The 26,229-nt window shown below is 41.1% G+C and overlaps 1 protein-coding gene across 10 annotated transcripts in view; it reads left to right on the forward strand.

The window, feature by feature from the left end:
- The window catches only part of LOC100026020 (zinc finger protein OZF-like), a 515,718-nt gene that overhangs the window by 357,505 nt on the left and 131,984 nt on the right, over positions 1-26,229 (forward strand). The window lies entirely within an intron of this gene.

The raw sequence follows: 26,229 nt of genomic DNA on the forward strand, positions 1-26,229 counted from the left end.
CCAACCAGACCTTTCCTTTTGAATCCCTCTCCCTTGCCTGTCCTTTGGATTCACTACTATAGTGTTAGCTTAAATCAGCATTCCTTTTGTGGCAAAGCTTTTGGTGGGAGTCCTCTGGCTTACACACCTTTTGAAAATGTGCAGATTGATTTTATCACTATGCCAAAAGCTGGACAGTATAAATTTTGTCTGGTCATAGTAGATCAGCTGACTAGATGGCCATTTCCTACTGCTTGAGCCACAGCGGCTTTTGTTGCCAAAGTGCTTTTAAAAGATATTATTCCTGCCTATACAGATGATTCAGACAGAGGATCTCATTTTACCAATTCTTTTTTATCTCAGATTTATTCTTGTTTGGGGATAACTCCTAAATTCTATATACCATCCCATCCCCAGAGCTTGGGCCAAGTTGAGAGAACCAATAGAGATCTTTAAAATATGATTAGCAAATTGTACACTGAGACTCATTTAAAATGGCCTGAAATTCTCCCTCTGGTCCTATTTTATCTTGGAAGCAGGCCTAGAGGAGACCTACACATCTCACCATTTGAGATGCTTTTTGGACACTCCCCTATATAGGCTAAACCTTTCTCTCCTGCATACACATCTTTACTAGGGAGAGATACTTCTATTGCCTCATATATACAATATTTACAAATCAAATTTACAAGAATGCCATGAATCTGGAGCTGCTGTACAAGCAGGACCTATAGACTTCTTGCTCCATGACTTGCACCCAGGTAACAAGGTGTACATAAAGAACTTCCAGCACACTGGGGCAACTCAGCCTGCCTATGAAGGTCCATTCTATGTCCTCTTAACCACTCCAATAGTTATAAAAATTAGAGAAAAGGACTCTTGGATCCATTGCTCACATATAAAGAGAGCATCTTCTAGTGATAATGAGTGACTATCCTATCATACTTATTGTATTTGGTGATTCTTTTATGATTTGATTTTGTTTTTTAAGTTTATATATTAGTTTAATCTATAATATTCTGTTTTTTAGCTATTTGGAACCAGTTCAGAGACACGGTGATGGAAACATCAAGGCAGTCCTAGGCCCCAAACAACGCAACCACCAGGACTGGTTCGATAAGAACAACACTGCTATTGAAGAAAGACCTGTTGAACAAAAAGAACAAAGCCTTTATGGAGTGGCAAAATAACCCAAACTCTGCTCCTAAAAAGGACAGATTCAAGTCTCTCCAAGTCACGGTGCAGTGTGAGATCAGGAAAATGCAAGACCGATGGTGGGGAAAAAAGGCAGAAGAAATCCAGTGGTTTGCTGATATGAAAAACTACAAACAATTTTTCAGTGCCCTCAAGACTGTCTATGGACCATCAAAACCCACCACTGCCCCCTTGCTATCCTCTGACGGTGGCACTCTCATAAAAGATAAAAAAGGCATCAGCAACAGGTGGAAAGAACACTTCAGTCAGCTTCTCAACCAACCCTCTTCAGTCGACCAAAGAGCCCTTGATCAGATCCCCCAAAACCGCATCATCGAGCAACTTGACGTCCCTCCTTCAATAGAGGAAGTCCAAAAAACCCATTAAACAAATGAGTACAGGCAAGGCACCCGTTAAAGACGGGATCCCAACCGAGGTGTACAAGGCCTTAAATGGAAAGGCGCTCCAGGCATTCCACATAGTGCTGACCACCATATGGGAAGAGGAAGACATGCCCCCAGAACTCAGAGATGCCTCCATTGTAGCCCTATACCAGAACAAAGGCTCATGAGCAGCCTGTGACAACTACAGAGGCATCTCACTACTCTCCACTGCCGGAAAGATCCTCGCCTGTGTTATACTCAACAGACTCCTGTCATCTGTTTCAGAGCAGAACCTGCCTGAATCACAATGTGGCTTCCGACCAGATCGCAGCACCATCGACATGGTCTTCACGGTGAGGCAAATGCAGGAAAAATGCCTTGAGCAGAACCTGAGTCTCTACATTGTCTTCATAGACCTGACAAAGGCGTTCGACACAGTGAACAGGGACACATTGTGGGTGATCCTCAGCAAGCTCGGTTGCCCAGCAAAATTCGTCAAACTGATCCAGCTCTTTCATGTCAACATGACAGGGGAAGTCCTATCTGGTGGAGAGACTTCCAATCGCTTCAACATCTCCAATGGCGTGAAAAAAAGCTGTGTCCTTGCTCCGGTACTATTCAACCTATTTTTCACCCAAGTATTACAACATGCTGTGATGGATCTAGACCTGGGCGTCTACATCAAATACCAACTGGATGGCTCACTATTCGACTTTTGCCGCCTGACCGCAAAAACAAAGACAACAGAGAGACTCATCCTGGAAGCTCTCTTCGCAGATGACTGTGCTCTCATGGCCCACCAAGAAAATTACATTCAAATCATTGTGGACAGGTTCTCTACAGCAACAAAACTGTTTGGCCTATTTAGGGGAGACTGAGGCAGGTAGAAATTAGTTTCTCTCTGCAAGGAGTATTATATTTTTAGAGGTTTATTAAAAGTTAAGGATTAAAGAAAATACAGGATAAGGAAAACATGCCTAGGCCAGAGAGGCCTAGACAAGACCTCACTTACATTATGGAAAGAGCCACGTCTGCCCCAAAACGGAAGTCCAAGAGAGAGCCAAAAAGCCTTTGCAATCAGCTTAAATCCTTTCTCGATCTCAGCCCAGGTGAGATTACAAAGCATTCTGGGGAAGTGGAGCAAAGGCTTGTGGGGGTTGAAGTCCAGAGTTCAAGTCCAATTTTACACTATCAGCCTCAGCAAAACAGAGGTGCTGTTCCAACCTGCACCAGGGAGGCCAACGAACCAGCCGTGCATTACAATCGACGACATGCAGCTTTCTAACGTCAACACCTTCAAGTACCTGGGCAGCATCATCGCCAACGACGGGTCCCTAGACCATGAGATTAATGCCAGGATCCAAAAGGCCAGCCAGGCACTCGGGCAGCTGCGCTCCAAAGTCCTCCAACACAGCGGTGTAAGCACTGTGACGAAGCTCAAAGTGTATAATGCAGTGGTCCTCAGCTCGCTCCTGTACGGTTGCGAGACATGGACACTGTACCGGAAGCACATGAAACAGCTGGAGCAATTCCACCAACGCTCCCTCCGGTCAATCATGAGGATCCGATGACAGGACTGAATCACCAAGCAGGAAGTCCTCGACAGAGCCAACTCCATCAGCATCGAAGTCATGGTCCTCAAAACCCAGCTACGATGGTCTGGACACATCATCCGCATGGACCCACAGCGAATACCAAGACAGATATTCTATGGGGAATAGTCAGATGGACTCAGGAAACAAGATTGACCAAAGAAAAGATTCAAGGGTCAGCTAAAGTCAAACTTGAAGTGGGCTGGCATCACACCAAAGCAACTAGAACTTGCTGCCTCTGACAGAAGCAGCAGGTGAACCCACATTAACCATGCCGCCACCACCTTTGAAGATGAGCAACGTCGACGTCTTGCCGCTGCGCATGTACGCCGACACCAGGCCACAACCTCATCTCCTGTAACAACCGGCGTCCCATGCCCCATGTGCCACAAACTCTGCGCCTCAGTCTTTGGACTTCAAAGCCACATGAGGGTACATCAATAGATGATAATGTACAAAGACAATCATCATTCTTGGCTTCCGAGAGACTACTACTACTACTATATATTGTATTGCACCATCTTTATTTGTGCCGTTCTATGCTTGAACCTGAGAAAATACCATTAAAAATGTCCATAAACTAGTTGGACAAAACTTGTATTAGTAATCTTTAGATAAGTTAATGTGTTTTGGGGGGATTTTAGTATTTCTTGAATGTTCATTATCTGTTGTACTACTGTTTTATAAAGCTGTTACTTGGTGAAAATCATTTGCACTAACACTGTGGATCATGACCAAGTTAAAAAGGAAAAGGATCTTTCTTTGGTGAAAAACCTTTGTATTCTACCTCTCCTTGACTGACACAGTGTCACTGCTTGTAAGCTGTATATTTTTTATTTTTAAAACATTTTTATTATTATTTTCTCTTGTGTGTGCAAAACAGTATTTGAGTTTTATTTTTTCTCTCATTTTTTGTACTTTGAAGCACATATAATCAGTATTAAAGATTTTTTTAAAATTTTGAACTAAGGTGAGTTTAAAATGTCCACTAGCCCAAATCTCAATGTATACTCAAAAGTTTTAGACTGTAGAAACAGTGCCATTGATTGTTTAAAAATTATGGGATTTCGCTTTATGACTGTGTCTGATTCTAGGAGACAGGAACACAAAAAGAGCCAATGCACAGTGCCAAGGGAACACATAAGAACCAAAATAATGACAATGAGTATATGGTAAAAGAGACCAACCAATATTGGTGGGATTGATGAGATTCTGAGATAAGACAAGAGGACTTGAACTTGCTTGAGGTTTGAGGTTGTGGTTGCTTGACATATGTCAGACACAGTCTTCCCTATCCCAAACTTCTATCAAATGCCTCCCTTTGGCTGCCATTCTGGCTCCCCTATCCCTGAGAGAAAAGGTAAAATCAGACCAGGGAATGCCATTTCCTATCTGCTGCTAAAATCTAGTCCCTTTTCTTTCTTTCATAGTGTGGCAAATTTTCTGTAGTCCTGGCTGTTGATTGGATAAGTGCATAATTGCTACTACAGGCTTCTGGGACATAAATTACTTTAATTGGGCCCTGATTCAAGGACTTGTTATAGGTTTGTTTTTCCTTACTTTGAAATTTTTACATACAAGACTTTAATATTTTATATTTCATCCAGAATTTTTTTTCTCTTTTATTTGTTTTTTTAAAGTTTTTTATTTTCTTACGGCAATTGATTCATGTAGCAGCCCATAGCTGTGTTTACTCAAGACAGATAATTAAGTCATAAAGTTAGGCCTGAGAAGAGTGCATTCTCTGCCCTGCGCATGGCCAGTGAAGCAATGAACTTTGATCCCAACTAGTTTGGGCCCGAAAGTAGGTTTCTTTGTTCTCCCCAGGCTGGAAAAGGATCTGCTCTTATCTTATGACAATTTACCTTTCTACCAATGATAATCCCCTATGTCATTAATTACTATGCATTATGTATCTTTGCATATGATAACCAATAAATACACGAGCCCACAGGCCCAGCCCAGCTTTACCCACTCATCTTTCTTCCTGACTACCATCTCTCTCTCTCATGGAGCAGGCCTCTGGCCATGCTCCATCTTTCACCTCTATTGCTCTTATCCCTATCATTAAGCCGTAACAGTCCATGTTAATAGCACGGGTTTAAGGACTGTGGATTGTCTCTAATGATCTCTAAGTGTATTTCTGATGCCCACGATGTTGTGTTGTGGTCTTCTCACTGTCTCATATATCTATGAAGTGGAAGGCCGGAGCTTAAGTCTGTGGAGCTGGATTTATATATGATTCGATGTCTGGCCTTTCTCTTGCCATCCCTCCCAGCTTCAGATCCTTGTTTCCCCCAGAGATAAACCTCTATCTTTCCTCTTGTGGGCGAGGGCTGCTGGCCAATCTCTCGCCTCAATTCATATACCTTATAACTCAGCCATGCATCCCTAAGTGATCCATGTGTTTATCAACACCTGCCTCAGGGAGGATTGTATTGTCCTATAATGCAAAGTTTAAATTCTTTTGAGAACAATTTTAGGATAAGAATTTTGCTACCTCCCCAAATCCAGAGAGTGAATTGCTTGGAGAAGGTACCATGAAAATGCCTACAGAGACCACACACTCCACTGAGATCCACAGTGAATTTTGGGATGTGGTAATTTGAACTGTGTGGGGTTGAATGCATTTATTTTGAATGTACACTTTTATGCCAAACGGGACTCTACCAAAATTATTTTTTGTGAATATAGCAATTATTGTTTTTTTCTTTTTCACTTCTATTTCTGCTTTATCCCCCAAATTATTGTAATTTCCCTTTAGAAACTGCAATATTATATTTACCTTTAGATAAAAATCTTTAGAATGATAAGTTTGTTATGTTTAAATGATCCATTGAGGTGACTAGTCTACCAAAGGATCACAGGGAGGATTTGTGTGATTAGAATCTTGTACCCCTGAACTTCATTTCCCAGAATCCCCTTTCTCTTCATCCACATGTTGCATCCTTCCGTTTTGAAGAGAAGTTTATGTAACTCCGCCCCTCCCTCTTTTCACCCACATGTGCGGTCTGGGTAATCTTCTCTTTACTCGGCGATCATGCTCCTCTACTTCAAGTGATTATTAATAAACCTTATAAACATATAATACTGGGAGTATTGGATATTAATTTTTAATCTTACAGTATATTGACTTTGTGATGGCATTTTGGTCATTTTCAAGTCTGGAGGACAACATGTGCTAGCTCCTCCCAGAGGCAAAACTACTAAAGTCCTTTGTACCACCCTGTGCACTGTTATGACAAGCTTTTAGTATATAGGGAAGACACATAAGGGATAACATTTAAATAGTAATATTTTATTGAAGGTTGAGGAAAGTGTTTTGGGGAGGAGAATGAGGGAGAAGGATATCTTTTAAAACCCTTAATATTGTAACTAATAATTAACAAACCTATCTGACTACAATACTATTCTAAAGGCCAGTCCACCAGAGACCCAGAAATCTTACATAAACAAGTCCTGACAGGAGGTTGTTGAGGTTCAGAATATGGCTGAGGTCTTCTTCTATATTCTCTTTAGTTTAGCTAAAAGAAGTGGAAAGAAATCTGCTTTCTCTTGATAGTAGATCTGCCTGTCCAAAATCCAGTGGAGTCCGGGAGAGAGGTATAAGGGTTTCCTGTTAACTCCAACACCAGCTGGGCTTAACTCTCTCTCTCTGAACCTGTAACAGGTTCAGAACCTTCACCCTGTCAGCTCAGAAAAGATTCTCTGGGGTTCTGTGTCTCATGGTCATATGGACATGCCTGTCACTCTTATTCCCTTGCATAATTCCCATTGTAACATTAAATCCCATTGTCATGGGATGTGGTCACTGTTATTATGGGTCTTCTGCTTTCTCTAGTAGGTGATCTCAAGTTGTAGTCTACCGAGGGCCCCTTGCTGGGTCTCTTCCTTCATCCACCACTAGCCTTAACTTCCCTCTTCTTTGGAACCTCTGTTCTTCCTTTTCTTCCTCCTCCTCCTCCTTCTCCCTCTTTGATTTCCTCCTTAGCCCACTATGATCCCTGTCTTCTCCATCTCTTCTTCCTTATGACTAATTTCTTCCCTCTGCCTTCCCTTTCCTTCACCTCTTTTCTCTTCTCTTCCACTCTCCTTTCTCTCTCCTATTTATTTCCTTCCTCTCCCCTTCTCTTTCCTTCTCCTCTCTCTTTCTCCTCCTCCTCCTCAGGTTCTCCCTTAGTCTTACCCCTAGTCCTCTCCTCTTTCCTTCTGTTGATTCCCAGTCTTTCCCAGTTCCTCCCCCAACATCCTCCTCCCTGATCAGTCTCATTTTCTCTCCCTTTGGTCTTCCTGTGGTCCTTCCTTTGCTCCCCCTGTTGCTCTCCCTTCCCGTCCCCACCTAATCAGTTTTGTTGAGGCCATTCCTGACATCTCTGGTCCAGTTGACCAGTCCTGTCTATTTTACTCAATTCCCACCTTCATTTGTTCTTATTTAGTCCCTTATTTCTGAACCCAAGGACATCTCTTTCTAGTTCAAGTCTTGCCACAAGGGATCATCCTACATTTAGTCTCCAACTCATTCTCCACACTGAGGTCAAAGTAATATATCACAGGGATAAGCCCATTCAAGTTCCTGCTCAGAGACCTTTCTGCTGAAAAAACATGCTCCCCATTGACTCTAACATAAAATAAAGACTCCTCAGTCTTACTCCCTGCCTGATCTATGAGCTTGGTTTCCTGCTCAGCACCAATGGCCTACAGTCAACTCCAGATTCCATCTACTTCTTTCATGTATTTGCCCAGATTACTCCTTAAGCCTACCAGGCATTCTGCTTTACTTTTTAAATTATTCTTCAAGGCTTAGCTGAGGAAGAGGTCTCCTAGAAATCCTTGGTGGTTTTTCCATCCTCAGATTCATTGCCTTCATTAACTTTGTATATAATCGCTAATGCTATCAGAGATATCTTAAGCATCTTAGTTATCACCTTCTTATTAGCAATGTAGTAGTAGTCTCTCGGTAACCGAGGATGACGATTGTCTTTGTGCGCTTTCATCTATGATAGACAAGTGTGCACAAAGACACTTGTGTGTGAAGATTTAAGTGGAAAAGCCGATGCACAGAGACAGTCCCACTCTCTCGGCATTGGAAGCCTGGGTCCAGTGGCACGAAAAATCGTTACGCCTGGAGACTTCCTCAGCTGCATTGGATGGCCATGTTGTCTTTTGTGCTCCAACACGCCCTGAGTACTCCACAGTGCTTTGCTGCGTCGCCCTCTCAGCCGTTGAACCTTCTTGTTGGTTTCTTCTGTATGTTCAGCCGAAGCAGTCTTCACATGCTGGTGAGCAAAGCACTAGTTCACCAGGGGTCAATGACCCGATGGCTACCCTCACAAGGTTTAGCCGGCCTGTCAAAGCCATTGCCCGGGGTGTGGCCGCTGCCGCCTGCTAGCAGCTACTGGGAGCCACAAGTGAGAGCTGGGTGTCAGGTGAGGGTCAGAGGCTGGAGAGCTGCCCTAGGAGGGCACGACAAGCCCTCCATACCAGAGATACTACCCCTCCCTGAGCACCCCATACACCCCAATGTTACTAACATTAGCAATGTAACTAACCAGTTTAACCCCATTGCTTCCCTTGAAGACCTTAGAGTATCTTAAGTACTTTAAGCATCTCTCCTACCACAAATATCTTCAGTATCCTAATTATCACTTTCCCATACAAGAAATGTAATCCGATTAACTCTACCATTTCTCTTGATTGCCTTAACTACATTAGGTATTTCTTGTACCACAGAAATCTTAAGTATCCTAATGATCACTTTCCTACATACAGGTGTGATTAGTTTAACTCCACTGATTCCCTTGAGTTTTTTTCCGTTTACCTTTTAATGTGTTCTCTCTGTCTGGTTCTTTTATCTTCTGATACTGGCCCAACATAATTCATCCCTATACATCACCCCAAATCCTTCCCTTTTTACACTTCCCTTGGAGTGTTATGCTACATTTCCTTGGATAGGGAATTTTTGCCTGTCAGCCTAGATCTTTTGCCTTGAAGAATATCATATTCCATTCTCCTTTTATATAGAAGCTTCTGGGTCCTGTGTAATCATGAAGGTGCTTCCACAATATTTGAATTTCTTGTTTCTGGCTGTGTGTAGTATTTTCTCCTTGGCTTAGGAGTTCTGGAATTTGACTGAGATTTTTAAATTTGGAATTCCTTTTAGAAGGTTTAGAATGACTTCTCTCAACTTCTATTTTCCCCACTTTTCCAAGAATAACAGGGTAGTTTCCCCTGATAATTTCCTGCAATGTGGTGTCCAGACTTCTTTTTTTATCTCATGCCTTTCAGGTAATACAATGATTCTTAAATTATCTCTTCTGGATCTATATTTCAGGTCAGTTTTTTTTTTCAGTGAGATATTTCAGATTTTCCTCTATTTTTTTATTCTTTTACATTTGTTTTATTGTTTCTTGGTGTCTTATGAAGTCAATTGCTTCTGTTTGTCCAATTCCAACTTTTAGGAAACCATTTTCTTCTTTGAGATTTTGTATTTCCTTTCTTAGGGAGTTATTTTCCTACTTAAGATATATTTCCCCTTTTAAGGAGCTACTATTTTCAGTAAGTTTTTCCTCTAAGATGTTGGTTTTTCCCCTATCTTTCTAATTTTTCTTCTAAGTCTCTTATTTCATTTTTTTATTCCAGTTGGGAGTTCTTTCAGGAGTTCATTTTGAGCTTGACATTCTTTCACATTTTCCTTTGAGATGTCACAAGTTTTTCATTTTGTATTGCTGTCCTCTTCTGAGCTTTAATTTTGACTTTGTTGCAGAAATGTTTTCCTAGCATCAGGCTTTTTCTCTAACTTTTGCTCATTTTGGTATTATTTCCCCCTTGATTTTGCCTATATGCTGAAGCTTAGTTCTTTTCCTAGGGTGGGGGGGAATACTGTCCCATATTTGTACTGTGATCTATTCCAGTGCCTAGAGTTGACTCAGCTGTCTTGGTGCCAGATTGAGCACTCCACAGAGGGTCTCCATGACGCAGTTTGCAGCTATCCAGGTTAGATGCCATTTGTGTTGGGTTGAGTTGGGTTCTGCTCACCCTTGCTGAGGCTCGACCTTGTTACCTTGTTGGGCTCAGTTCCTCCCAGTGCTGCCAGGACTCAGTTACACTGGCCTCTGTTCCTACTGCACTACGCAGGACCACATTCTTCCCACTACTGCCTGTTCTGTGTTGAGTTCATTTCTGCTCTTTCCCTGCTGAGGCTAGACCAAGCTGATTGTGCTCTTTCCCCTACTGTTTGCACTGTTATCATGTCCAAGTTCTGCCAGGCTTTCTCAAAATTCTCTCTTCCTACCCCAGGAAGATGGGTCCTCCTTGCTGTCCCTCTATGCTATTCTGCTATTCATGCAGAGCACTGCTTCACTCCTTCTGTTGGTTTTTTCACCCTAGGATGCATTTTGAAGGGTTTTTTGGTCATTTGGAAGGTGTTATGCTGAATCTCTCCATATCTCTATGTAATTATCCTACATATTGCTTCGTTAGAGTCAAGAAACATCCCATTGTGTTCTTTTTTCAGACTTGTATAAAAGTATTTGTTGTAAGATAAGGCCTAGTAGGCTTGAGATCACCATGACAGCTTCCTCTTAAGGGAGGCTATAATTCATAGAACCTTTGCATGGAAACCATTGCTATAAGATTTGGCCTTAGCAAAATATTGACAGTAATAGTTTAAGATTAAATCAGCCTTGTGTCAAAAATGTTTTCCCAACTACCAGTTTATTCCCCTACTCGATCCCACCCTGAACCTATACACTTCAGAGATCCTCTATGTGCACTGACCATTGATTTGCAAATTGCCCGACTGTAGGCAACACGATTAATGTTTAGGTATTCCAATTTCAGAAGGGATCTTGGAGTATATATCCTCTTCTTGGGACCATGCTGCTTCTGTGGGATCAAGCATTCTTACCTGAATGGATCACCTGAATGCACCTGTGCCCCTGTGATCTCCAACACAATGCCACCTTTGCCTCAGTTTATAATAGGTATATATCTGGCTTATATATCAGTTCTCCTTCTCCCTTCTTCCCTTCCCTCTCCCTCTCTTCCCTGTTGTTTTCGATAAAACTTGAATTGATTAGGAGGCTCTGGCTGGTCCATCTGCCTATACTTAAATACAAATTGGTTCTTGGATGGGAAATTCCCTTTCTGACCATTGCATCTTTGGTAGGGACTTGGGCACTGTGAGTTCAATTCTAGAAAGCAAGAGTCCAAAAGGGGAACCTCTGCTCTCCAAAGAAGGACTCCCTAATGCAAGAGAGCTGTTACAAGACAATATTCTCCCAATTTCACTGCGTTCTTAATTTTGTTAGCATTGTCTTTTGATTTCTTTGGTTTTGCTATAATTTCACTGCCCTTATTTTCTACTTTATTGATTTGATTTTCTGATCTTTTTTAATCAGATTAGCTAAGGATTTATCCATTTTATTAGCCTTTTCAAAGAATTAGTTTTTAGTTTTATGCATCATTATTATGCTTTTTATTTTGTTTTCAATGTATCTATTTCACCTCTAATTTTTAATATCTTCTGTTGTGCTTCCTTCAGATTTGTTCATTTGTTGGCTCTCCAATTTTTCAATATCTATGTTCAATTCCTCTTTTGATTTTTTCTATTTAGTTGATGTGGTTTTGTGAGGAACTGATTTTTTTCCTGCACCCTTCTAACATTTTGATATGTTGTCTCATCATTATCATATTCCTTTACCTGGGAATAAATTATTTCTATGATTTTTTTGTTGTCCTTATTATTGTTCAGTTGTTCTGTTATGTGCAACAATTTGCCACCCCAGGGACAATGGTAGCCCAGATCGGTCTATCCTCTTCTCTCTCTCAAAGTCTGACCAAGTTCATGTTCATTGTTTCCATGACACCATCCATGCAGCTCATCCTATAGTGTCCCCTTCCTTTACCCTCCCATCTTCCCCAACAGCAGGGGTTTTTCCATTGGCTCTTGTCTTCTCATTATGTGGCCAAAGTACTGAAGCTTCACCTTCCAGGCTTTGCAGTGAGTTGTCTGAACTCATTTCTTAGGCATCCTCTGGTGTCATCTCCTGGATGTTCGGGGGCGTGTTCTGCAGCCCCACAGTCCAGAGCAGCCAGCTTTCCTCCCAGCTTACCTCTCACCCAGGGGGAAGAAGATGAGAGTATTGACTGTACAGACCTTTGTTGGCGAGCCAGCGGCTGCTTTTTCATTTGGCTCTGCGGATTTCCCGTGGCTTTCCTTCCAAAGAACAAGCAGCTTTTCGGTGCTTTGCTGTAGTCAATGTCTGTCCAATCTTCCATTTCATCTTCCTCTCTGCTGGGAAGGCAAAGCGACGTTTATGCTGTCCTCCTTCATCGGGCTCCAGAGGCTTCTCCCCTTTCTTCACTTTCAGCCATCAGCCACCATCCTGGGCACCCTGACACCACCACAGCCTCCATTCTAGCTTTGTTTGCCCGCTTTGCCATTGTGCATGCTGTACTCGGTGTAGAAGTTAAATATCAACAAACCCCAGCCTTGTCATGCTCCCTTTCCGGCCTGAAAGCACGTACTGCCTGCAGTCTGAGCGGACCAAGTAGCCCCACAGCTGGAGGGTTGGTGGACTAGCCAAAGAGCTGCTGGAGCTGTTCGCCTCTCATTCCAGGGAACTCTCCGACTTTCCTGGAGGAGGCTCACGACCTAGCGGGGAGGCAACGGTACAGAACGGAACCCTCGCGCAGAACAGAACCAGGCCAGTATTGGTGACGAATAACACCCGGCAGTTAAATGCTTAGTAACTAACTGGAGCTAACGGGTGACAAATATAGGACTTCAGAATACCGGGGCTCCTCTGTGACCGCTGCTACTACTACCAGCACCTCTCCAAGGGTTGCCTTTCCTGCTCGCAGGAGGGCTGTCCTGAGTCTTGAGGATTTCCCGCCTGAAGAACTACAAGGGTGCCTCAAGGAAGTTAAAAGGTTTTCTGGGGAGATTGATGGTCGGGAGGCAGCTCCCCCTAAAGTGACAGAAATGGGGTTCTTATTGGGTTTCCGGGACATACTTGTCTTACAGGTGACTTTGGGGGAGGGGAAGGGGGGCTGGCAAGGGCAGGTGACTGGGTGGGGGGAGAAGATATGTATTGGGAACTTTTAAAATTACTCCACCCTACTCAGACAGTGCCTTAGGGGAAGATAAAGTTGAAAACTCCCGATTGACCAATGAAAGTCCCCAACTCATACCTTATAGTAAAGCTAGAACCTTAAGCTAGGTCTATTTTTAGATCTAATACAAAATGGTGTTAAGTACCTGTAAAGGTTAAATTAATCACAAAAAGGTCAAGTAACTTACAAAAGGTAAGCTTAACAAAGAGGTGTGAAGCACTCAGAAGATTTAATCTAGCCAGAGAAGGTGAGAACTAAAGAGTAGTGAGAACGAAGAATGGGCAGTCCTGGGAAAAAGTGTCTACCGTGATTGGTAGATATGAAAATTTAGGGGAGGCGACATAAGAGAAAATTTCTTTAAAAGGAAGGGTAAAAAGTCAGTATATTGCTCATTGGAATTCAGGAGATTCAGTGGAGAACTAGAGCTTGCTTGGAGATGGTCTTGTGGTAACTCTCTCCCTTAGGCTCTGAGAGGCCATTTAGGCCTAGGCCTTTAACTACTGCTTGACTCAGCCTGAGCCAAAGCAGTTTAAATTAATTTCTCTCTCTCTCTCTCTCTCTCTCTCTCTCTCTCTCTCTCTCTCTCTCTCTCTCTCTCTCTCTCTCTCCCTCTCTCTCTCTCTCTCTCTCTCTCTCTCTGTGTCTCTCTCTCTGTGTCTCTCTCTGCCTCTCTGTCTCTCTGTCTCTCTGTCTCTCTCTGTCTCTCTCTCTCTCCCCCCCCCTTCCCTTAATTCCTTCTTTCTTTATTAATTATGCTGATTCTGGCATTGCTGATACTGCTTCCTCCAGCCGCTGACCCCAATTACTCATCAGGCCCCTAGTCCTAGGCCCCCAGCAACTCTGCTCCTGATCTCCGGCCTCCAACCCAGATTGTTCATCCAACCCCAGGCCCAGCCCCAAGTCCCAAGCTGCTGGTAGCTGCCACTGTGTGTTCAGAATCACAAACCAATTGGTAAAAACTGGGGTGTTCTTTCCTTAGGCAACAATTAGCCTTCATGTGACAGGGGACTTGGAGGGTGGGGGGGGAATGAGGAGAAGGAAAAGACTCTTCCAAACAGGAAGTCAGTGGGCTGTTGGGATGTGTAGTTCTTTTTTAGGGTAACATTTCAATTATACAAATTAGATTTGATACCAGATCTTCCAGACCTCTCGAAGTCCTAAGTATCATGTCAAGGGTCACAGAGCTCAGAAGCATCTGGGGCCAAATTTGAACCCAGGACCTCCAATTTTTCGGGCTTAGCACTCTATCCACCTAGCTGTTCCAAAATACCACTGTAAAGAATTGACAAGGGCAACTAGGTGGCTCAGTAGATAGAGAGCAAAGTCTGGAGACAGGAGGTCATGGGTTCAGATTATAAGGATAAGTGCTAAGGGATAGAGAAAAAATGCATGAATTGTCTTTAAGAAAAAGGAGGATAATTTAGACACAAACCCTGTAGAAATATTCTGGAAGGAAAGGAGGATGTTGGGAGCTTTACTGGGTTTAACTCTCACTCCTTATCTAGCTTTCCACTGAGCTGGTATGGAGGATCTTTGCTCTGGCATCCTCTAGCAAAAACTAATCTTATGGAAAGATTAGGGATTCCTGGGTTGGAGAATTGCCTTGGAGGAGATCTGCTTTACTTGGAGTACAGAGATTAACCTGTCTGAGATCTACCAGTGGGGATTCAGGCTACCAGTGAGTCCTGTCTCCTCAACCTTCTTAGAGACAATCTGGGTAGTTAGGTTAGCAGACAGTTAGTCAGATAGTATTTGGGGTTTTAGATAAGAGCAGGGAGTGGATAGGAAGGGCCTATAGAAGAAAATGAAGGGCAACCTCTCATGAAGTGCGTAGAAGTTGGCTTGAGTCTAAATCTATGGTGTAAGGACCCCACCTACCATTTCCCTTACTCTAATTATAAAAATAAACTTGGTTGCTGTAGCTCAAGGGGTTTGTGTTTTATTGACTCTGGGGCAGTCCCTAGGTGGGTGTTTCTCATCTCCTGTCCATCTGGCCCTTCCCAAACAATCTACGTCCTATCGGTAGGTTTCTCTTTCAAAATCTAGCCTCAGGCACTTCCTAGTTGTGTGACCCTGGGTAAGTCACTTAATACCAATTGCATAGCCCTTACCACTCTTCTGCCTTAGAACCAATACACCATATTAATTCTAAGACAGAAGGTAAGGATTTTAAAAAGGAAAAAAAAACTTAAATGATATTTCATTTTCTAGGTTTAGAAATTCTGGTCAGATCTATTATTTTCTGCATTTTGGTGTTAAGGAATTTTTGTCTTGTCATGTTCTTCTGGGAGACCCATGATCCTTAGGTTGTCTCCTGTCTTCAAGAGTCTTCTGTTTTATTTGCATAATGAGCATATTTTCTTTCAGTGTTATTGGTTTTTTCCTTCTCTTCTGGGTTTTCCTTTATTTCTATGTATTTGAAGTCTCAATCTATTATTCTCTCTTTTGTTTCTTTGATGAGCCTTGACATTATATATTCCAGTTTTTTTCATTTGGCTCATGATTTTTATTATGCAGGCTTTGTATTATACTCTATAGTTCTCATTTTTGTGAAGTTGGAGCCAAGATGGCTCCATTTGAACTCTTCCAAATTCTCCTCCAAATAACTTTAGAATAACTCTTCAAATTTAATTCTAGAGTGGCAAAACCCAACAAAATGTCAGGGTAAAATTATTTCCAGCCCAAAATGAGAGGTTGATGAGAAAGGTCAGTCTCTCTAGGGTGGTGGATGACCAGGGGCAGCTGCATCAGTAGTGCAGCAGCTTTGGTAGTTCTCAGCCCACAAATGGTAGGGAGTCAGAGAAGAGGGCTCCATTTGGTGGCACTGTGTGCAGAACCACATTACATAGTTCATACACAGTTCTGGTTTATGATCCTAGGGAGAAAAAGAACACAAGAGCACTGGCACTTAAATACCACCTTGGAAGAACTGAAAAACTTTTAGACCCCCAGAAGTAACTCTGAAAACACCAGGACCAAAAACCTAAAGCCTGGGATAGTGTTTCCTTCATTCCCAGAATAGAGTATAACTTAAATATAAAGTTTAAAAATTGGCTGGAAAATGAGCAAAAAGGGAAAAAAAAAAGAACCTGACCCCACCACAGATCATTGACCATATAAAGTGATTCTAGAGACACGGAAGATCAAGCCAAACAGAAGTAGAGAATGAAATCAAGGTAGCTCCATGTAAAAGCCACAAACAAAAAAAATGTGAATGAGAAGTCCCTAAAGAATTCTTAGAGAAGCTAAAGAAATTTTTAAAATCAAATAAGAGAGAGAAGAACTTGGAAAAAGAAATGATAGTGATGTAAGAAAATTATGAAAAGATTGTCAACAGTTTGGTAAAAAAAGAGGCACAAAAATACTTAAGAAGATAAAACCTGAAAGAAAAACAACAACCCAGAAATGTCCAAGTGGTAAAAGAGATGCAAAAATCCAATGAAGAGGAGAATTTCTTAAAAATCAGAATTGGTCAAATGGATAGAGATATAAAAAAACTCACTGAAGAAAAATGCTTAAAAAGAGAATTGGCCAAATGGAAAAGGAGTTATAAAAACTCACTGAAGAAAATAATTTCTTAAAAATTAGAAATAGGCAAGTGGAAACTAACGACTCCAAAAGGCATCAAGAAATAATAAAATTGGGGGCAGTTGGGTAGCTCAGTGGTTTGAGAGTCAGGCCCAGAGATGGGAGGTCCTGGGTTCAAATTTGGCCTCAGACACTTCTGAGCTGAGTGACCTTGGGAAAATCACTTGACCCCCATTGCCTAGCCCTTTCCACTCTTCTGCCTTAGATCCAAAACCCAGTATTGATTCTAAGATGGAAGGTAAGGGTTTAAAAAAAAGAAATAATAAAATCAAAAGAATAGTAAAAAAAATAAAATGTGAACTATCTTAATAGAAAAACATCTGACCTGGGGAATATATTGAGGAGAGATCATGTAATAACTAAAAGCCATGATTAAAAAAGTCTAGACAAAATATGTTAATAAATTATCAAGGAAAACTACAATGATATACCAGAGCCAGAAGGTAAAATAGAAATTGAAAGAATCTATCCATCATCTGCTGAACAAGATCCTCAAATGAAAACTCAATATAGTTAAATTCTAGAGTTCTCAGGTCAAGAAAATATTGCAAGCAGCCAGAAAGAAATAATTCAACTATCATGGAACCATAGTCAGGATCACACAAGATTTATCAGCTTCCACATGAAAGAATCAGAGGGTTTATAGTATGATATTCTGGAGGGCAAAGGAGCTAGGATTAACAAATGTATAGTGACCCCCCATGGGAGTCCTATAACATTTATCTGTGGGTAATAACCTGAGGTGGGGAGAAGAGGCTAAGGAAATGGGAGAATAATAATGACTCAAAGACAGAAGTAGAAACACATAGGAAGAGAGTCTGCTTTGGTGGTGACAATGTTGCTAGAAAAAGTGGGGAGTCTCAACTCCTTGGTGCCTCCTATTGCAATAGGAAGCACTGGGGGTGACCGTGTCACCAGGAAAGGGGGAGTCTCAACTCCTGGGGCTGAGGCACTGGGGGTGACAAGATCGCTATGGAAGAGATACAGTGAAGCAAGAGAGTAAGAGGAGAGGCGGGAACAGAGGGAGAGAGGAAGAGTAAAAGTGAGAGAGCTAGCAAGAGAGCTTGAAAGGGGGAGTTTCAAGCTAGTTAGAACTGGATCAACAAATACTTAACATGACATAGGTTTTAACATTGGTTGAACTGACAATGGTGAGATCAAAGAGGTGGGGATTAATCCAACCCTGTAAATGAGTGGCCCTGGGGCAGCTTGGCCCCTTGAAGGCCCAGCCCATGAATTTTCCCATCCTTTGCTAGTGCTTCAGCCTATCCCTTTCCATACAATGACCATCAAGAGGTCTGACCAAGTATCTGGTAATACAATATCAATACATCAATCATACTTCCCAGATGCTAACATGCCTGGTATGCTACAAAATGAGAATAACCCACCCAGCAAAACTGAATTCAGGGGAAAATAAATACTTAATGAAACGGAGGGCTTTCAAGCATTTCTGACAAAAAGACAAGAGCTTAATAACATTTTTGACTATCAAATATAAGACTCAAGGGAAACATAAAAGGATAAACATGAAAGAAAACAAAGTATGCAGTAAGACCAAATTGTTTACATTCCTTTGTTGGAAGATGATACTTGTAACCTTTAGAACCTTATGATTATTAGGGGAGTTAGAAGGAGTATACATGGAGGCCATTGCAACAGTTAACATTAGTTTCTCTGCTAAAGGTATTATATTTTTATGAGGTTTATTAAAGCTTAAGAAATAAAGAATATAACAGACGTCCAGGGGCTGTTATAAAAAGGATATTCCTTTGTGGGTTTGGGCTCGAGAAGGAGCAAGGAGTCTGAGAAAATGGGTGAAGAATAAGGGACACAGACAAGTCAATGTTTTTGGAAGGGAAGGCGTGAATCCCTGAGGCCATTTTCCTTGGAAAGAGAATTAAAGGAAAAGGTGAGAAGTAATGCAGACACGTGGAAACAAGAGCTCCTAGATAGAAAATAGGATATAAGTATCAAGTGTGAGAATGAAAAATCCAAGAGAGAAAATCAATGGGACGCCTCCCATGTTTATTTCAGTGTGGATCGGGAGGTGCTCAATGAATACGTAACAAAGCATAGTTAATTCACATTGGATGGGATGGCAATGAAGACACCTTTTGGGCGACATCATTTATATTTCTTAGATGTGAATATGCTTGAATGCTACAAAGCAAATACAAAATAAAGCACGTGCCTAGGAGGGCCGAAAGGCCCATTCAATTTCACCTACATTATATCTTGAGAGATGTGTGTGTTTGGAAGCGGAAGCAGGAAGAGAGACCTCAGTAGGCTTTACAGCCAGTTTAAATAGAAATTTTGATCTTGCCCAGGTGGGGATCTCAGTGAGATTAGAGGGCATCTTGGGAACTAGAGCAAGGACTTCTGGGGATTAAAGTCCAGGGTTCAAGTCTCCATTTTTACATCATGGGTATGATTTGAATATGATAGATGATTTAAAACATAAAAGGGTGAGAAGGAGGGATGTGCTGGAAGAAAGGGGAAAGGAATAGAAGAATAAGGGAAATTATTTTATGTAGCGGTGGGAAAGGAAGAGTTTTTTAAATTGGAAGGGAAGATGGGAACACTTGAAACTTACTCTCATTGGAATTGACTCAAAGAAAGAATAACAGTCAGCTTGATATAGACATTTTACTCACTAGGATATAGGGTGAAAAGAGAAGATGAACAAGGAAAAACAGGTTAGAGGAAAATATGCAATTGGTCTCATATCCGTGAGTGGACAGGATGAGTTAAAAGTAAAAATCTTAAAATATGTTGTTTACAAGAAACCCTCACTTGAAGCAGAGAGACAGTAAAGGTAGGGGACCGGAGCGAAGTCTAGTGTGCTTCAGCTGAAGTGAAGAAAAAAAACAAATCAGAAGTAGCAATCATTCTCAAAGAAAAAGCAGAAATAGATCTAATTGAAAGAGATAAGCAAGGAAATTACATTTTGCCCAAAGGTACTTTAAACAGACAATGCAATAATATGGATACTAAGCATATATGCACAAAGGTTATGATATTCCAATTTTTAAAGAAGTGAAATGAGTTACAGGAGGAAAAGAGACAATACTGTAGTAGTGCCGAGTCTCAACTTTCCCCTCTCAGAATTGATCCATCTAAACAAAAAAGTGTCGGAGAGATTCGAAATGGAATTAACAATAGACATCCTACCATGGTAAAGACTGTATAAAGCATCAAACAGTCCATCCTGGTAAAAGAAACATAATAACCCCATCCACTCAAAAACAAACAAAATCAGTATTTGTAGGAATTAAGGGTTTTTCTGTTCAGTAAAAACAGCCACGAGCTTTCAAAACATTTTCAGCTACACTTGGACTCACTTGCCTGTCTCTACAGTTTCAATCTACTTAGATGTCAGTGGTTCTTCGAGATGTGTATTGACTTCATTTTCCCGTGTATATGCCAGACCCTGTGCTAAGTTCTGTGTATACAAAGAGAAGAAACAAGATCGTGTCTGACCCAGACAAACCTGGAAAGACAGGATGCAGAATGAAGGAAGCAGGTGCAGGAGAATAATGTAGACAATAACAAAATTGTAGTGACAGCTCTGGAAGACTCAGGAACTCTGATCAGTGAAATGATGACTAATCATTTCAGAGGACTCTTGGTGCAACATATTGCTGTTAATTAACTCTAGTTCCTAATTAACTTTTTGCTAGTGAATTAAGAGTTAATTAGGAACTAGAGTTCATTAACTTTACCCACCTCCTTATAGGGTTTTGGTAGAGTCAAAGTACTAATTGAAGCCTTTTTTGTTGGTTTGGCTGTTTGGGCAAACTTTTTTTGCTTAGTTGGACATACTTATAATGGGTTTTCTTTTTCTTTTTCAATTTAGGGGATGGGGTGGGAGGAAGAGATGGTGGATTCTTGTTGATGAAAGCAAAAATCATTTTTTTTTTGTGGTGATCCCTTTCTCTATTTTTTTAAAAATATATTTTATTTGATCATTTCCAAGCATTATTCGTTAAAGACATAGATCATTTTCTTTCCCTCCCCCCCACCCCCCATAGCCGACGCGTAAGTCCACTGGGCATTAGATGTTTTCTTGATTTGAACCCATTGCTTTGTTGATAGTATTTGCATTAGAGTGTTCATTTAGAGTCTATCCTCTGTCATGTCCCCTCAACCTCTGTATTCAGGCAGTTGCTTTTTCTCGGTGTTTCCACTCCCATAGTTTATCCTTTGCTTATGAATGGTGTTTTTTTCTCCTGGGTCCCTGCAAGTTGTTCAGGGACATTACACCGCCACCAATGGAGAAGTCCATTACGTTCGATGATACCACAGTGTGTTTGTCTCTGTGTACAATGTTCTCCTGGTTCTGCTCCTCTCGCTCTGCATCACTTCCTGGAGGTTGTTCCAGTCTCCATGGAACTTCTCCACTTTATTATTCCTTTTAGCACAATAGTATTCCATCACCAACATATACCACAGTTTGTTCAGCCATTCCCAGCAAAAATCATTTTTAAGAAGAAAAACGTGATCTTAAAAATAAATACAATCCAAGACAGTATATGACAAACCCAAAGATCCCAGCTTTTGGGACAAAAATCCACTATTTCATAAAAACTGTTGGGAAAATTGGAGGACAGTGTGGGAAAGATTAGGCTTAGATCAACACCTCACACCCTACACCAAGATAAATTCAAAATGGATGAATGACTTGAACATAAAGAAGGAAACTATAAGAAAATTAGGCGAACACAGAATAGTATACATGTCAGACCTTTGGGAAGGGAAATACTTCAAAACCAAGCAAGAATTAGAAAGAATTACAAAATGCAAAATAAATAATTTTGACTACATCAAATTAAAAAGTTTTTGTACAAACAAAACCAATGTAACCAAAATCAGAAGGGTAGCAACAAATTGGGAAACAATCTTCATAAAAACCTCTGACAAGGGTTTAATTACTAAAATTTATAAAGAACTAAATCAATTGTACAAAAAATCAAGCCATTCTCCAATTGACAAATGGGCAAGGGAAATGGATAGGCAATTCTCAGCCAAAGAAATCAAAACTATTAATAAGCACATGAAAAAGTGCTCTACATCTCTTATAATCAGAGAGATGCAAATCAAAACAACTCTGAGGTATCATCTCACACCTAGCAGATTGGCTAACATGACAGCTATGCAAAGTAATGAATGCTGGAGGGGATGTGGCAAAGTGGGGACATTAATTCATTGCTGGTGGAGTTGTGAATTGATCCAACCATTCTGGAGGGCAATTTGGAACTATGCCCAAAGGGCGACAAAAGAATATCTACCCTTTGATCCAGCCATAGCACTGCTGGGCTTGTACCCCAAAGAGATAATGGACAAAAAGACTTGTACAAAAATATTCATAGCTGCACTCTTTGTGGTGGCCAAAAATTGGAAAATGAGGGTATGCCCTTCAATTAGGGAATGGCTGAACAAATTGTGGTATATGTTGGTGATGGAATACTATTGTGCTAAAAGGAATAATAAAGTGGAGAAGTTCCATGGAGACTGGAAAAACCTCCAGGAAGTGATGCAGAGCGAGAGGAGCAGAACCAGGAAAACATTGTACACAGAGACTGATACATTGTGGTACAATCGAAGGTGATGGACTTCTCCATTAGTATCAATGCAATCCCTGAACAATCTGCAGGGATCTAAAAAAAAATACTACCCACAAGCAGAGGATAAACTGTGGGAGTAAAAACACCGCTGAAAAGCAACTGCTTGACTACAGGGTTGGAGGAGATAAGACTGAGGAGAGACTCTAAATGAACACTATAATGCAAACTCCAACAACAAGGAAATGGGTTCGAGTCAAGAACACATGTGATAACCAGTGGAATCATGCGTCGGCTATGGGAGAGGGAAAGGCGGGGGGGGGGGGGGGGGGAGGGGAGGGAGGAAAAGAAAACGATCTTTGTTTCCAGTGAATAATGTATGAAAACGACCAAATAAAATAATATTAAAATTAAAATAAATAAATAAATAAATAAATACAATCAAAATGGAATGACCATCGGCTGAGCACAGAGCTTATCTGACCATTTCTATTGGCAAGGAAATTTATGAAAAGAATTAGTATGGAAAAACAAGGCAAAAGCATGTGAAAAGCCAGTAGCAATGATATGATAAGGATGATCGAATGTGGAAGAAATGGCTACTCTGACAAGATAGTGCTCCAAGACCGTTCCAAAGGGCCTATGAGGAATAATGCTATTTGCCCCGGAGAGAGAGCTGTGAGCGCAGATTGAAGCCCGTTGCTTTTCTTTCGTGTGTGTGTATTTTTCTGTTTCAACATGGCTAACAAGTCACATGCTTATTTGCACACCGTCTTCCTTTTAGGTTACGGATTTGAGAGCTTTGGTCTTCTTTGTATTGCCAGTACTTAGCACAGTATATGGAACATAGTAGGTCCTCATCGACCCTTCTGCATTGTAGAGCAGTGTTGATCTTCTCTTGAAGATTTTCTGAGTCATTATTATTTTTCGATAATCTTTTTCCAACCAGTGTAAAAGGGAAGGAAATTTGGGAATGTCTAGGGTGAATTGTGGTGGGCCAGTAGAAGATTATCTATGGTTTGGGAAGGCCACCAGAACCCAGCCAAGCAGAGCCAGGCCACTCAGTGAAATGGGAAAGTAGGCTCAACACAAAAAGATAGGGTAGAAGGGGACGGGGTAGCCTAAGGCTGATTTTCTAACTAACACCCCAGGGTCCAATATCTCTTCACGGAGATTTCTTCCAAGTGATCTCCCTACACTAATCCTCTGCTCACTGTCTAAAGTCCCAGTCCCTCTTCTTGGCTAGGCTGACTTCACCCCCTCAGGTGGTTTTAAGGACAGGGTCTGTGTAAGCCTGAGAGGGCTCAGGGGAGGTCACAGACCCAAAAAGGACCCAAGCCTGGTCTCACAATCACCACAGACGTTGGTCGGGATTACCGGGTTTGGCTTCGATGAAATACAACAATCAAGACAGCAAGCAGGACAGGAACAAGGATAGGATCAGCCACACATAGGAAATGCAGCCTGTCTCTCCAGGTCAGAATCCGAGAAAGACCCCTAAATCCCAGTTAACTGCGCGGTCCTTCCTTTTCCATTCTAGAGTCCTCTCCCGGTGAGTCTCATGTCTCTGCAAACTGGCTTTAACCCTCTCTTCCTTGTAACAGTTTCCCCTTTGCACGAAGCCAAAAAGCGTTGAAAACAATGTTTTGTCATTTGGGCACGAACAGATTTGGATGGCGCCCCAACAAAACAGCCTACTCTCACTTATCCCATGCTCTCGAACACTGCCCCACTCCAGGGATTCAAACCAAGGGAAGGAAAAGGGGAAAACTATAATGAACAAGTACGAAGGTCAAAATACAAAGCAGACGCATGCATAAGCAAAACAAGGAAAGAAAACCTCAAACTAGAAGTACAAACACAAAACGTCATGCAAACAATAAAGTCATCAGAACGCTATCCTCATCAGCAAATGCAGAAAAGAATCCTATCAAAACACAATGTATAAACACAAAACTTGGAACATTTTGAAAAAAGTGCAATAAACACATTGCATAAATTCTTACAAAAAATTAAACCAATCCATCAAAAGTTATTTATGCAAAACACATTCAAAATTAGATGCAAATTCAAAACAATCTTATTTTAAATTAAAGCATTATTACATAAAACTCAAAATGTTACATAGAACCATGTTTCTAATTATCTTATCTAAAGAACTTAATCAGTATCAGATATTACACACACATTTTACATACATACACACAATGAACACATATACACATGATGTACCATGTATGCCACACATATTCATACATACAATATTTACATGTGTAAAGATTAAAATTTAGGGGAGACTGAGGCAGGTAGAAATTTGTTTCTCTCTGCAAGAAGTATTATATTTTTTAGAGGTTTATTAAGGATTAAGGATTAAAGAAAATACAGGATAAGGAAAACGTGCCTAGGCCAGAGGCCTAGACAAGACCTCACCTACATTATGGAAAGAGCCACGTCTGCTCCAAAACGGAAGTCCAAAAAGAGCGAGAGCTCAAAAGCCTTTGCAATCAGCTTAAGTACCTTCTCGATCTCGCCCTCAGAATTCTGTGAGATTACAAAGCATTTTGGGGAAATGGAGCAAGGACTTGTGGGGATTGAAGTCCAGAGTTCAAATCTCAATTTTACACATGCATGTTACACATGTACATACCCTATAATACAATTTCCAACCCTAACCATAATACACACTATTTACATATAGTTACATATCTAATTACATGTTTTTGTGATATGTAATATGTGCTATGTAATATGCAATGCATGTTGTAAGCTATGTTGTAATTTTCCACCCTACTTTGTTAACCCTAAACTCTAATCTATCTAACTACATCCCTATATACTTCCTAATATTGTAGAAACTAAATTTATATTTCAAATAAATAAAAACATTATATTTTAGGAGGTTTATTAAATGATCATTAGAAATCAAGGAATAAAGAGGATACAAAATAAAAACCATGTGCCCATGGCTGGTTAGCCAATCTCAAAATCCTCATCTTACCACCATCACCACTGATGCTACATCATGCCAAAAAAGAAAGGAGGAGCCTCAATGTCCACTCCCTTTATTCTCTGTCTACAGGAAGTACTGTAAGCATCAATTTTTGGATTGTGACTTAATCTAAATTTAATTGGTCTCCAGGGAATATCCCAAATAAAATACCCAAGTCAGTTTGGAAATTTTATGGTGGTTTAATTAATATAGAGGGAAGGAATTAAGAAGAAGAGAGAGGGAAAGGGTATAGGATTTCTCCCATCTAGCCTGAGCCAGGGGGAGTTCGACCTCCACCACAAGGTCTTTTCAGAAGATTAGATGCTTCCTAAGAGGAATGTGTTTTAGAAGGTAAAGGAGAAAGGAATCAGCCTAAACTCTGAGAGAGCTCACAGAAGACACCTCACCTCAACTAGGTTACTAGGCTTCCCCCAGTAGTGTATCAAGGACACTCACTGCCAAACCCAGACAATAGCTTTTGCCACGCCAAGACACTCAGCACGTTGCCACCAGTTACCTCTCCGTGCAAAGAGAGCCAGAGAGAGGAAATGACATGAAATATATAGACCATTTTTACATCACTTTCCTGCATCTCACATGTACCATGGTAGCTTAAGCTTGACTTAAGACAGCTCAGGGGTCTGTCAGTTGTTTCTGATTTGTCATTTGCTAGCACATGTCTGTCATAGGCCATCCTTCTCAATACTTAATCCTTAAGTAGGGGTGTAGACATTCCTGTTTTGTTAGACTAAGCAGGGTGGAGTAAATCTAAAATTCACAGTACATAATGACAGGAAGTCAGTGGGCTCTTGGGATATGAAGTT

The sequence above is a fragment of the Monodelphis domestica genome, chromosome 2 (assembly GCF_027887165.1).
Source record: "Monodelphis domestica isolate mMonDom1 chromosome 2, mMonDom1.pri, whole genome shotgun sequence".
Taxonomy (NCBI): domain Eukaryota; kingdom Metazoa; phylum Chordata; class Mammalia; order Didelphimorphia; family Didelphidae; genus Monodelphis; species Monodelphis domestica.